General features: G+C 35.3%; 1 pseudogene; it reads right to left on the bottom strand.

The window, feature by feature from the left end:
* Window positions 1-8,308: 8,308 nt before the first annotated feature.
* On the bottom strand, window positions 8,309-9,953 carry LOC107618374 (rubisco accumulation factor 1.1, chloroplastic pseudogene; annotated as a pseudogene).
* Window positions 9,954-15,601: the final 5,648 nt, after the last annotated feature.

Raw genomic sequence — 15,601 nt, 5'->3', positions numbered from 1 at the left:
ACTAAGCTTTTGAGGAGGAAAGAACTTGGCTAAGAAAGCCGTGACCAGCTTATCCCAAGAGTTCAGGCTATCTTTGGGTTGAGAGTCCAACCACACTCTAGCTCTGTCTCTTACAGCAAAAGGGAAAAGCATGAGCCTGTAGACTTCAGGATCTACTCCATTAGTCTTAACAGTATCATAGATCTACAAAAATTCAGTTAAGAACTGAAAAGGATCTTCAGATGGAAGTCCATGGAACTTGCAGTTCTGCTGCATCAGAGAAACTAATTGAGGTTTCAGCTCAAAATTGTTTGCTCCAATGGTAGGGATGGAGATGCTTCTTCCATGTAAATTGGAATTAGGTGCAGTAAAGTCACCAAGCATCCTCCTTGCATTATTATTATTTTTGGTTGCCATCTCCTCTTTTTGTTTGAAAATTTCTGAGAGGTGCTTGCTGGATTGTTGTAATTTAGCTTCTCTTAATTTTCTCTTCAGAGTCCTTTCAGGTTCTGGATCTGCTTCAACAAGAATATTCTTGTCTTTGCTCCTGCTCATATGAAAAAGAGGGAACAGAAAAATAATAATAATAGGGATCCTTTTTACCACAGTATAGAGGTCCCTGTGTGAGTAGAATAAAGGAAGAAGAAAAGAATGTAATGTAAAGAAAGAAACACAAGGGTGAGGAGAGCAGAGGTGTGAGATGAAGAGAAGTGTTAGTAGAAGAATAAGTAAATAGAAGGAGATGAGAGAGAAAGAGAATTTTCGAAAATAATTTTTGAAAAAGAGTTAGTGATTTTCGAAAATAATTTTTGAAAAAGAGTTAGTAATTTCCGAAAATTAAAATAAAAAATTAAAATAATTAGTTAATTAAAAAGAAATTTTGAAAAAGAGGGAAGGGATTTTCGAAAATTAGAGAGAGAGAGTTAGTTAGGTAGTTTTGAAAAAGATAAGAAACAAACAAAAAGTTAGTTAGTTAGTTGAAACAAATTTTGAAAATCAATTTTGAAAAGATAAGAAGATAAGAAGTTAGAAAAGATATTTTGAAATCAAATTTTTGAAAAAAAAAGATATGATGTGAAAAGATATGATTTTGAAAAAGATAAGATAAAAAAGATATTTTGAAAAGATATGATTGAAATTAGTTTTGAAAAAGATTTAATTTTTAAAATCACAATTAATGACTTGATTCACAAGAAATCACAAGATATGATTCTAGAACTTAAAGTTTGAATCTTTCTTAACAAGCAAGTAACAAACTTGAAATTTTTTAATCAAAACATTAATTGATGATGATATTTTCGAAAATTATGATATAAAATTAAGAAAAAGATTTTTGAAAAATATTTTTAAATTTTCGAAAATAGATAAGAAAAATGAAAAAGATATATTTTTTAAAAAGATTTTGAAAAAGATAAGATTTTTTTTTTAATTTGAAAATTTGATTTGACTCATAAAAACAACTAGATTTTAAAAAAAAAAATTTGAAAAAGTCAATCCAAATTTTCGAATTTATGAGAAGAAAAAGGGAAAGATATATATTTTTCTTTTGAATTTTTAATGATGAGAGAGAAAAACATGAAAAATGATGCAATGCATGAAAATTTTGGATCAAAGTATGTGATGAATGCAAGAACACTATGAATGTCAAGATGAACACCAAGAACACTTTGAATGTCAAGATGAACATCAAGAACTTATTTTTGAAAAATTTTATATGCAAAGAAAACATGCAAGACATCAAACTTAGAAATCTTTCATGTTTAGACTCTATGGATGCAATAATGCATATAAAAAACAAGAAAAGACACAAAACAAGAAAACATCAAGATCAAACAAGAAGACTTACCAAGAACAACTTGAAGATCATGAAGAACACCATGAATGCATGAATTTTCGAAAAATGCAAAATGAATATGCAATTGACACCAGACTTAAAAATTGCTCAAGACTCAAACAAGAACACAAAAATATTTTTGATTTTTATGATTTTCTAAATTTTTTTTTTTGGATTTTATTTTTTTTTTTTCGAAAACAAAGGAGAAATTTTTGAAAATTTTTTTTTTTGAAAAGAAAACGAAAAGAAAATTACCTAATCTGAGTAACACGATGAACCGTCAGTTGTCCAAACTCGAACAATCCCCGGCAACGGCGCCAAAAACTTGGTGCACGAAATTATGATCTCAGGCAACGGCGCCAAAAACTCTGTGCGCACGTCTTAATATATTGTTTTTCATTCACAACTTCAATACAACTAACCAGCAAGTGCACTGGGTTGTCCAAGTAATAAAACCTTACGTGAGTAAGGTCGATCCCACGGAGATTGTTGGCTTGAAGCAAGCTATGGTCACCTTGTAAATCTCAGTCAAGCGGATATAAAATAGTTATGGAGTTTTCGAAAATACATAATAAAATAGGGATAGAAATACTTATGTATATCACTGGTGAGAATTTCAGATAAATGTATAGAGATGCTTTCGTTCCTCTGAACCTCTGCTTTCCTGCTGTCTTCATCCAATCAGTCTTACTCCTTTTCTATGGCTAGCTTTATGTAAGGACATCACCATTGGCAATGGCTACTTTTGATCCTCTCTGGAAAATGGTCCGATGTGCTGTCACTGCATGGCTAATCGTTTGGAGGCATCACCGTGGTCAATGGCTGCATCCTATCCTCTTGTGAAAATGGTCCAAATGCTCTGTCACAGCACGGCTAATCATCTGAGGTTCTCGATCATACTGGAATAGGATTCACCCTCCTTTTGCGTCTGTCACTACGCCCAGCACTCGCAAGTTTGAAGTTCGTCACAGTCATTCAATGCCAGAATCCTACTCGGAATACCACAGACAAGGTTTAGACTTTCCGGATTCTCATGAATGCCGCCATCAATCTAGCTTATACCACGAAGATTCTGATTAAGAGATCCAAGAGATAATCATTCAATCGAAGGTAGAACGGAAGTGGTTGTCAGGCACGCGTTCATAGGGAATGATGATGATTGTCACGTTCATCACATTCATGTTGAAGTGCGAATGAATATCTTAGAAGCGGAATAAGTTGAGTTGAATAGAAAAATAGTAGTACTTTACATTAATTCATGAGGAACAGCAGAGCTCCACACCTTAATCTATGGAGTGTAGAAACTCTACCATTGAAAATACATAAGTGAAAGGTCCAGGCATGGCTGAATTGCCAGCCCCCATGATCTAAGAACCAGACGTCCAAAGATGATCAAAAGATGTCTAATACAATAGTAAAAGGTTCTATTTATAATAAACTAGCTACTAGGGTTTGCAAAAGTAAGTAATTGATGCATAAATCCACTTCCGGGTCCCACTTGGTGTGTGCTTGGGCTGAGCTTGAATGTTACACGTGCAGAGGCTCTTTCTGGAGTTGAACGTCAGGTTGTAATGTGTTTCTGGCGTTCAACTCTGGTTTGTGACGTGTTTCTGGCGTTTAACTCAAGACAGCAGCGTAGAACTGGCGTTCAACACCCTTTTACGTCGTCTAAACTCGGCCAAAATATGGAATATTATATATTGCTAGAAAGCCTTGGATGTCTACTTTCCAACGCAATTGGAAGCGCGCCATTTTGAGTTCTGTAGCTCCAGAAAATCCACTTTGAGTGCAGGGAGGTCAGAATCCAACAGCATCAGCAGTCCTTCTTCAACCTCTGAATCTGATTTTTGCTCAAGTCCCTCAATTTCAGTCAGAAAATACCTGAAATCACAGAAAAATACACAAACGCATAGTAAAGTTCAGAAATGTGAATTTAACATAAAAACTAATGAAAACATCCCTAAAAGTAACTAGATTCTACTAAAAATATACTAAAAATAATGCCAAAAAGCGTATAAATTATCCGCTCATCAGGGGCCCACTTGGTGAGTGTTTGGGCTGAGCTTGATTGAGATCCACGTTCTAGGATGCCTCTAGGGCGTTGAACACTGGCTAGGGGGTCCTTTATGGGCGTTGGACGCTGGTCTCTTCTCCTTTGGGCGCTGGACGCCAGAATAGGGCAGGAGGCTGGCGTTGGACGCCAGTTTTGAGCCTTAAATTTTGAAGAAAAGTATAAACTATTATACATTGCTGAAAAGCTCTGGATGTTAGCTTTCCATAGTCTTGAGAACGCTCCATTTAGATATCTGTAGCTCCACCAAAGCGCTTTCAAGTTCAAGGAGGTCAGATCCAGACAACATCTGCAGTGCTTTCTCTGTCTCTGAATCAGACTTTTGCTCCAGCTCCTCAATTTCAGCCAGAAAATACCTGAAATTGCATAAAAACACACAAACTCAAATTAGAATCCAAAAATATGAATTTTATACTAAAACCTATGAAAACTTAATAAAACTTAAACAAAACATGCTAAAAACTATATGAAAATGATGCCAAAAAGTGTATAAAATATCCGCTCATCACCTGCATACGCGAGCAAGTGCCTGCATACACGAGCAAGGCAAAACGCACCTCCCACTTGTGCGAACCATGTGACGAGTACGCAGAACCCCTGTTTTTAGCAAAGTGAATTTTGTGTTTTAAAACGTAATTTTTAACCTCTAAACCTCTATTTTTACTCTTTTAGCCCTTAGACTTTAGTGGTATGCTTAGTGATGAGATGAAGCTAGGAAGGGATGGTATCTTGGAGGTGAAGTAAGCTTGGAAAATGATGAATTATGTATGAAAAGTGCAAAGATATGACGTATATGTGATGCTATAGCTATAATGAATGATTATGAATGAATATGAATGCCTATGTGGTTTATGCACTTATTTTATCTGAGATACGAGTTTTCCTGGGTAAAAAGAAGTAGATTGCCACCACGTGCTTCAGGTTGAAACTCGATACTCTGTTAACCCTACGTCGCAAGGGTGACTAGGCACGTATAAATTCTCGGGAAGGATTCCCCCAATGAGCAAAATTTATATATAAATGAGAAAAAACTATGCATAGACTCTTGGGGATGCGCATCGAGGGACAGTCCAGGGTTTAGCAGCCGGACTTGTCGGGTTGGCTTGATAACTGACATATGAGACTCATCAGCCATAGTACAGGCATACATCATATGCATATGTTTGAATTGCTTGCTTGTGCTTTAATTGGGAATGCTTATGTGAATTTAGTATGCTTAATTGTTATACTTGCTATCTGCATTACTTGTATTCTACCTGTGTTTGCCATTGTCTACTTGTTTGTCTGCGTGATTTCACCAGAATTGGAGGATTAGAGGAAAGGCGGAGGATTTGAGGGTTTTAGTACGGTTTTGGTTTAAGTTTAGAACCATATAGGACCACCCCATTTATGGTTTTTCATTTTAAATCTTTAAGTTTTATAATCTAAGTGTCGGAGTTCTAGGATTGCCTCTGGCTTTTTCAGGACCTTATATCTTATGTATGTGGCACCTTACCATGATGAGAACCTCCGGTTCTCATTCCATATGAATATTTGTGTTTTTCATATGCAGATTGAGAGGCACCTCGCTAGGCGTCTGGAGTTCTCTGCAGCGAAGTCGGTTTGGGACTTTATATTTTGTTTTGTTTAGATATCCATGTACATAAAACTCTCCTTATAAACTTGTTTTACTTTCGCACCTCATAGAGGTTTATGGATAACTAGGATTTTTTTTGTGTATTTTGGGCTATGAATTATATATGTATGTATGTAAATATTCTTCGACCAGCCTTAGGTTTGTAGGCTGAGTTCGGAGCTTGGATATTTTGTACCTTGACACTCTACTCTCCTTGTTTATATACATATGTTTGAGTTACTAAGCTTTCTTCGTACACAAGTAAACTTTATTCTTGAGCATTGCACTTTTAATTTTGGGATTTTGCTTTACCTATCCTTCAAGACTCCTCGTATATTACATTCTTTCAATTATAATACGTATATATATGTTATTTTAGAGGTCATAATACCACACCACCTCTATTTTATGACTTAAGTATAAAGCTCTGTGTGGTAGGCTGTTACACAATCTACTTATCCTAAAAACATGTTATTCACTTACAAGGAATGAAAAATGCACCAAATATACCTGAATTACCAGAGAAGGCAAGAATTCTAAGCAAGAGCTTAACATCATTCGATTGTTTAATTTAAATTCTAAGTCATTTCGTATCTTTAATTTAAATTTTTGATATTTCACATCAGGTGTAGACACTATTTCAATTATTAATTATCAGAGGCACATTATAGATGGACGAAAAAAAATATTTAAAAAAAATTAAAAGACTACCGTCGGAACTACTGCCGGAATATTACGATAGTAACAACCCAACCATTTTAAAAAAAAATTCAAAAATCGTTTCCGTCGGATCAATCGGATGATAAGTTGGTGGGTAACGTATGACTTGGCGCCAACGTTACTGTCGAAAAAATTTTGCCAATAACTTTCATCAAATTTCATTTCGTACTCAATATATTCCGTCGCAGAATTCGACGGTAATTACCGTCGGACAAAAAAAATCTGATGATAATCATTTACCGACGAAATTTATACCGTCTGATTCATTCCAACGGTAAATCTAACGGTAATTTAAATGCGATCGAATTTTAATTATTTTCAATGGTACTCAACATTTTTTTTGTAACGTTACACGAACTAAAAGTAACCTTAAACATAAAAGAAAAGAACTAGCTAAACAAACAAATTCAAATTCAAAAATTTATTTGAAACAAAAACTTCTAGAAGATTCAATTAGGATCAAGAGTAAGAACTATGAACCAGTCTTGTGAGAGAATTACGGGAATGTCAATCATCCATTCGGGATGCATCAGCGGTTTCGCGAACCATTTTCGAGCATGTGCACCTTTCAGCTTCGTCGCTTCAACCACGTCAACCTCCTTTGGCGACTTAGAGCTTCGGAGTCAGATATTGCTTTGCCGCCACCCTACTGCCTCCCTCTGCCATAACCACCACCCCTGACCCCGTCGTGATGGGCGCCACTTCCCACTCCTTGCACAACCCGTGAAAAGATCACCATCGTCATTGCACGGCCCATGGCACAACCACGCGCCTTCTACACGGCCCGCATAATCACAAAACTATGGCCTGTGGATGAACAAAACAGCCCTGTGGTAACCACAAATCCTAGCCTGCGGATATAATACACGACCTGTGGAGAACCAAGACTCTTTGCCGGTGGACTCTTCTCCTTTCTCGAATCGTCGGTAAATGGGAGTGATTTATGGAGTCTTTAAGAAAATGAAAAATGGAAAGAGGGAGGGATAATTTGGGAGGGACTTGGGTGATAATTGGAAAATAAGAGGAGTTAAATTTAACAGTATAGAAGTAAAATTTTGGAGCAGAGCATAATAATAGAGTGAAAATAATACAATGATTTGAGAGGAAATTATTTTTGCAGTGAAATTTGAAATTAGAAAAGTATAGGGTACCAACATATTATCTGCCAACTTTTGCTAATTCTTATTTATAATTGTGTTTTATGGAAGTGTGTTCGTGGATGTGTCTAATAATTAATATATTTTAAATACATATATAAAGAGGCACATCCAGAAAATATATCTATAAAGACACTTTTATTAAACACAGCTATAAAAAAGACATTTTTATTAGACACATCCACGAACACACTTTCATAAAACAGAATTATAAATAAGAGTTAGCAGAAGTTGGCAGATATGCTGTTAGTAACGTAGCGAAACCGTTTGAAATTTTAGAGTTGATAAGTGAAATTGACGTAGCAAAGAAAAACAGAGCGCGTCAGTTTGAAAAAAAGAAAGAGAAAGAACAAAAAAGACTTTATTATAAAGCAATAGATACGTATATGTAGTTGTCAAACGTATTTCATTGGTAAATAACATTGTTCTATTTCCTTTTTTTATATGTAAAATTCAATCAAATTAAAATTTATTATTAAAGGCATTATTCTCAATACATTATTATGTATTAATATTGATAATTATGTTATATTGTGGATTAGATTTGCATTAATGCAGATAATTTTTTTTCAATTTTTTATTTTATGAAAAATCCAAAAATCTAAAAATATTCGCAGAGAACCTGTCATGGATAGGGACGGCCGGACGGGAGAGTTTTACAGAGTTTTGTAAAATAGAAACGAAAAATGGGGGTTGGACGGTTGGTCCTATTGCCATGGTTACCGTTACCAACTTACCATCCCTATTACCAAATCAGTCAACCAAATATTATACCTGTCTGCCTTATGAAAAAAATTTTATAAGCTAATAAACTTTATTATTTTTTATTAATATTTTTAATTATTATTATTTTTTTAATTTAATAATCTAACGATATATTTTTAATTTATATTTATAAATATTATTAATTAAATATTAGCCAAAAATATAAATTTTAATAAATTTTTAATATTGATCTTGATTTATTATTTGCCTTATAAATATATGGTAAAAACACATCAGACAACAAAAGAATGCAGCTAAATCTATCTAAAAAGTGCATACAAATAGAGTAAAATTAACAACAAAATCTGAAATTTGAAACCATGATGAATGGTTCAGTCCCAGTCTTCATCACTGAGTTGATCATCAATGTCATCCTTAGGGGGTCTAACAACCAATACAACCATTCCCAAACTTTCCTTGACGCCATCCTCCTTCAATGCCCAACCCCTATGAACCATTAAACCATCGTGACCATTAACCTTAGCCAAATAGAACCCATCATCCGCAATCACCTCCGTGTTCTCTCTATCAGTCACCACCAAAATTGGCTCCTCCTTATAATACTTATTCACCTTCCACGGCAAAATTCTCGCATCCAAGAATGAAACCACAACTCCTCCTCTCCCCACCGTAGCTACCGGCTCTCACCGAGGCAAAACCACCCACCTCTTCCACGCCTTCTCCGCTCTGATGACCCCAAACTCACCCTCGCTCTTACACTCAAACGGTGCCTCCATAACCTCTTTTTCTCCCTGCTCCTCCGCCTTGCATACCGGCAACACAATAATCGAGGTAGCCTCCGCCACCTCGCCGTACTTCAACCTAACCACCGGCACAAGAACACCTTTTCCGACTTCGTTCCCCTCCTCTTCATTCCCATCTCCTTTCCCCTTCAACTCCTCGAGAACTGTATTCTTCGCCTTCTCTGTGACGGCAACCTTCAGCAGGTTGTTGTGCTCCCTACTCTGCCGGTAATACATGAAAGAGAGACAATCTCCGGGGAGAGTGTAATGGAAACTCTCCCACCCTTTCTCCCCTCTTCTGCCAGGAAATCTTTCATAGCACGCGCCAGATGAGCGCCCTTTCCGTGGAATTTATTATCGACTATGTAACGGGCGGCGGCTGAGCGCTGGGAAGTGCTGAGGAGGCGGATCTCGTAAAGAATCTCAGCGCCGCTGGTATCGAAGGCGGAGAGGACGTCGAGGTCAGTATTTGACTGCTGGAGTGACTCCCGGACCTGAGCGGCGACGACGAGACGATTCTGCTCGACGCCGGATATGCCGGTGAGCTCTTCAATGGAAGGAAGGGTAAAGCCATCGTGGATGAGGGAGGAGATAAGGGGTACGTACTCGTGCCATGTGCCGAGGCGGTTGGCAAGGACTTCTATGCGGCCGGCAGTGTCGAGAGTGGCGAATTGCGAGGGGAGTGATGAAGGTGGCGGTCGGAAGGGCTGGTAGAGCTGTTGCTGCTGTTGGGGTTTGGATTTGGGAACGTACGGGGATGGGTTTAAAGAGGCCGAAACTAAAAATAAATGTGGCTTGTTGTGTTTGAAGGAATGGTTATGACTAGCGCCGTGGCTGTGGCTGTAGCGGTTATCATTGCTGCTGGAAAAGTAAAGACTCTTCACTACACTGTTCACTGACAGTGCCATCATCCTTCTTTCTTTTCCTTTCCTTCTGTCTTATCCCTCCACTTTAGATTTTTTTTTTCCTGTTTTAAGCTCGCTCACATTTGCACGCCCTTTTATATGTCCAGCTGACGCGGTTTTAATTTAGATAGTCAAAGTTTCAACTTTGAACATAATGTATGCTTTCTAATTTCGGCTTATATAAATTAGTCATAACTAATGGAATTATTAAAACATATTGTACTTTTACTTAAATGGATGAGTTATTTTTTAATTATTAATGAATTATGATAAATATATTTCATGCATAGTATATATTCTTGATAAATAATAATTTATTTGATGAGTGAAAGAAATAAAATTTAAGTTTCGTTTTGATAATGCAATAACTCTTGAAATATCGTATGATGATTTTGTGGTATAAATTTAAGATTTATATTTATTATGGAAATCAGAATGTAAAGAAGAAAGATAATAAAATTAAGATTCAAGATTCAACATATTAGTTATAGAATTTTAGAATGTTGTTAAATAATAAAAATAATTTTATCTATTAAATTAAAAATATTTTAATCTAAGTTAAAAATATTTTAAAATCTATATATTTTAAATTGGTTGGTAAAAATATTTTTGGAATATTACATAACATTTAAAATTTCTTTTTCAAAGATTAAAATGGTTAAATTTGAATTAAGTCAATCATAAATAATTAAATTTATGGTATTTTTATTCTAAATAATTGATACTTATAAAAAATAGTTGGATCAATCTTCATGTATAAAAGTGAACCAAAATGTCAAATTTGAAAACGAAAAGATCGATCCCTAATTCCCTATACAACTTTTAAGGAGTGGTCTTCTGCATTGAAAAAAAAAATACAAAAAAAAACCCAGAAACAGTGTTTTGGTCAAGAAGTTTCTTCCATTCGTTCCCAACGTCTATGAAAATTTGGAAGACAATAAATATAAATCTTTGTGATGTGTTTAAGTGCACCATTTGTTCATAACCTTGAGGTATCAAATTGATTTCATTCATTTAGTTTTTAAGTGATTTTAATCGCAAATTGAGAAATAATTTTGAGTTTATTTACAGAGTTTCACTTATAACCATTCACTCTTACAAAAGAGATTTTATTTTTTATTTTTTGAGATCATAAGAGAAGTGCTTTAAAATGTTGTTTTTGTTTGTGAGGTTTACACTATATGAATATTCTGAGATATAGTAAGTGTTCAATTTATAATTGAAGTTGAGATTAGTTCGAATTTTTAGAATTAGCGTTAAGAGGTTTGGGACTTAGTATACTAATTAGTTTCTGTATAAAAAAAAAATAATAATATTAATTTTTTTTTTAGCATAGGGGCTTCGTTGTCCTTTCGAGGTAATTATCAGGGATCGAGTTGGATTTTTTTTTTTTTGTCAAAAGCCTCGTTATTTTTCGAGGTAATTGTCAGGGGCTATTTTGGATTTTTCTCTTTTTTTATTTGTAGCGATTAATTAAGCATTCTAAAACCTTGGTATACGGTGAAAAATCTCCATTACCTTGATTGGAAAGAATAGACATAATTAAAAAACTCATATCCTATTAAAATAAAACCCAAATTTGTATTTTCTTTTTCTTAAACTATTTATGTTTCATTGTTTTTTATATTTTAGTTGTAAAGTGATGTGAAAAATACAGCATGTTGTAAGTGTTTGGGATTCACTTGCAAGTCCTTGAAAAAGTTATTAGTACATTATTATTCGTTTTTCACTTTAAGTTATCTAAATCAAGTGATCTTAAAAATATTATGTAGTTTAAACACTTGAAGTTCGTTTATAAATTTATAAAAAAAAATTATGTTACCTCATATAAAAATTTATATTTATTCTTTATACTAAATTCCATCCTTTTTGAGTGGCTGTTTTATTTATATAAATTTAAAAAATATTTTAATTCTTTAAATATACAAATGTAAAAGTGTTGCTAAAGTACGTATTATAACTGAAGGTTATAGAAGGTTTAGAGAAAGGGGGTTGAATCTATGATCTTCTTTTACTTTAATGAAATAATTCTTTAATTACAAACTTTCAATCAGAATCTGTTTAAATTCAGCAGCGGATAATTTATGAGACAATTTCATTTTATCTCATGAATATCAGAAAACAAAACAGAGAATGGAAGAGAGAAGCTGACACCATCATGTATCCTGGTTCAGTTGCCTTGTGCAATGCAACCTACATCTAGTCTCCACCACAACAGTGGTGGAATTTTTACTATAGTTAAAGTATTACATACACCAATTTTACAGGATTGACACAATCCTTTCCCTCTCAAATTCTAACCTAACTTGACTTGGTTATGCTAATACCTAACTCTTCACTTTAAGTGCTTATACAACTAAGAAAGGAGTACCTCACTGGTACAAGATACAAGGCACAAAACCAACCTAAAGAAATCTAAAATCACTCTAGGCTTTTCACTCAAGTGTATCACTCAACCTCTTTCACTCTTTGGCTTTTTCTTAAGCTCTCACGTTCTGTCTTTTACCACTCAAGAAATTACAGAAAGATGTACATTGAAAATAAAATTACAATCTGTAAAACATGAAGGAGATTAATACTTCAACAGCCTCTATTGCTATGCGATGAACCATATTTGCTTAACTCTGATTTCGTTCCTCATTCTGGCGGAATGCTCCTTTGATAGAAAGCACTGTCCAAGTTGATGAACTCTCTCAGAGAAGACTTCTCAGAACATGAACTTCAAACCTTGGTTCTCTCTCCTTGCTCTAGCAGAAACAAAATTTTTCTTTTTGTATCTCCTTGCATGTTGTTGAGATGCTCTCTTCCAAGTCAGCTCCTCGAGTTGTGTGCTACCAACTTAGCCTTTCACTTTCATCCATTAATCCCCAATTTGGAATTTTGAAACAGATCTCTTTCTCTTGACCGAATGCCTCAAAACAGCAAAGAAGAAAAGTTTTCAATGGCAATCCCACATCTAAACCCTTGAGATACTGCTTTATCCTCAAGAAACAGTCTTAGCCTTTGATTTACAGGAGTGTGTATCAGACACCCCTTTCTCCATTTATCTCAGATTAGAATAGCAGAAAGTTGGAGACGGAGGGAAGAAAGTAAGATGCATGCAAAAGGAAATGAATCACCTTTAGCCTCTGACTTAGCTTGATATGGTTTGATTTGGGAGATTAGACCTCAACCCCTTTTTGCTTAACCCTTCTCTTTCTTTCTTCTTTGGTGAATGACTTAGGAGCGAAGCTCTCTCTTTCTTCTCTGAGTTCTGACTGAAATGAAGAAGTGAACGTTGCTTTGGAGGTAACAACTTGGAGAGATCAGCTTGAGTAAGATCAATTCGGGATTGGGTTGGCTTTGATTCATTTGGCTCGTTTGATTTCTTTGTTATTTTATTTGGGCCTTGTTTGAAAAGGTTGCCCATAATTACAGATTCAGTTTGTTCCATGTTGGGCTGCTGCTGTGTTTATTTACTTAGTAGCCTGCATCACTTAATAAACAATGATTAAATCTAATTGGGTAGTTAGCCCAATAGAATAATATTTGTCATCATCAATCATGTTAGTTAATTTCTTAACTCAACAATCTCCCCTTTGATGACAAACATAATTGTAACATTAATAAAAGGAAATTGAATTTCAGTAAAGTTAAGGAACTTCCCTTTGAGTGATGTCACTTGCTTTTGTGTTGCTCTCCCTTTCTTTTTTCAGGAGTAGCTCCCCCTAGATTCATGCTCTTTTCTTCTTTCCTATTTGCATGTACTCATAGGAAACGTAATAATAGACTACATACATTATGTTGACCATGGATGAAGCAATCAACAAGATTTTCAAACAATTTAACCTCTCATGAACCTGAATCAAGGGATTTTGCAGACAACAAAATATCTATCCCAATACTGAACAAAACATATTAACATTAATCACAATTGTCTAGCCCAAAAACTGCTCAAAACTGAACAATGCAAAACATCAATGCTGACAATGGCAAAGCCGAGCAACAATCATGTAAAGCAATATTATGTAAAGCAAGTTCAATAACAGCAAATTTTCATGCAACTATACAGTAGATAACTATGCAAGTTCAACAGCAGCAAATTCACGTGCAACTATACAGTAGATAACTATGCAACTACTCCCCCTTTTATCATCAAGGGTAGAACAAAAATGAACTAAAACCTGCAACAAAGTGTTAGTGCAAAGTTCAAAACAAGTAGGTATTTAAAATAAGTGCAACAGTAGTTAAAAGTATTACAATAATCCAGAATAAAACATAAAGTAGTTCAAAAGTAAATGACAACAGTTTTCATGAGACAACAATGAACACAAGGCAGCAGTAACATGAGACAATTTCAGGCATCCGAACCATCCTCCTCAGAATCAGCTTATTCTTCGGCATCAGTGGCAGCATCTTCATCCCGTTGGAGATTATCAATGAACTTCATGAAAACAGCCACTCTATCTCTTGATTTTCTGAGGAAGTTCTCATGCTTGCTTGCTAGCTTCCTATGTTCTTTGCTCATAGTAATCATATGGTTTGACTAGGAGACAAATTCTTGTATCACGTCCTTAACAACCCCAAATAAAGCAGATTTTTGTCCAGTTGAGACTGAGGTACCCTCTATAGAAAAAGGAAGGGAATCCTCAAGAACAGATTTATCATCATCATCATCAAACACTACCTTTTCATAATGAATAGGTCCTTTTTTCTACTGTTTCACTGAACCACCTCCTTTTAGATATGAGTTTCTATTTTTATAATCCTCATTTGACAAGTCAACACCAAAATGCTCAAAAATACAAGTTAAGAACATGCCATAAGGAAGGGCTTTATCTTTCTCACTTCTTACAGAATCAAACATATATCTTACCATTAAATAAGCAGAAGAGATTTTTATTTTTGTGAGAATAGCATACAAAATAAGAGTGTCAGTGTAAGATACCCTTTGCTATGAACCATTATGAGGAAGGATAATATGATTTACTATACGGTGCAACTGAGCACGATTATAACCCAGGGCCTTGTGAGTGGGTGTGATGCCATCAATCAGAGAAACGTGTTCACATACATAAGCCAGAGCATCATTGAAAGAGATACCAACTCCTTCATCCCACTTACTCGAAGCATAGACACATGCCCCAACATTAGTGTATTTCAAGGAATCACTGATAGTTTTATTGTTTAACACAATGTCTCAGCCCTTGATATAAGAATGAATACTGCCCTCATGGTAAGTCATATTGGCATAAAACTCTTTGATTAAAAGGGGGTACACTGGCTTTTTGATGTTAAAAAGATTATTCCATTCCAGAAAATCCAAATTTTCAACAAAAGGAAAACTTTTCTTTTTCAGATTTAGTAAATCAGCAAGAAAAGAGGGACACAGGGTACGGCACTGAATAACTCCTTCATAAAAATTATTATTCATAGCAGACCTAAATCTGTGAGGGTTATAGTTTGAGGGGAAGGTTATGAAGTGTAATTTGTGTGCAAAGGGATCAATATCTGGTTTCTTAACAAATTTGAGAGAGATACGAGGTTTACCTCTTTGAGGATGAGTAGGAACAGACCTTGGCTTAGGTTGAGTTAAGTTGACTCAGGGACTGGTTCTTCAGTAGCAGCAGGGCATTTGCCTTTTGATGAACTAGGTTTCGAAGAACTGGGTTTTGAAGGAGACTCCTTTGGTGGTGGCGTCGGCTTGGCAGAGGAAGGATATCTTGGTGTGGTCTTGGTCTGCGCCATAGGGTTAGTACGAGGAGGAGATGTAGGAGGAGAAGGTGATGTTATGAATGTTTGGTCTCGTGAATGAGTGGAAGGCTTGGAAGAT

This window comes from Arachis ipaensis, chromosome B1 (assembly GCF_059453495.1).
Source record: "Arachis ipaensis isolate K30076 ecotype BB chromosome B1, ASM5945349v1, whole genome shotgun sequence".
Lineage (NCBI taxonomy): Eukaryota > Viridiplantae > Streptophyta > Magnoliopsida > Fabales > Fabaceae > Arachis > Arachis ipaensis.
Note: the sequence above shows the minus strand (reverse complement) of the source record. Positions and strands in the feature narration are given on the sequence as shown.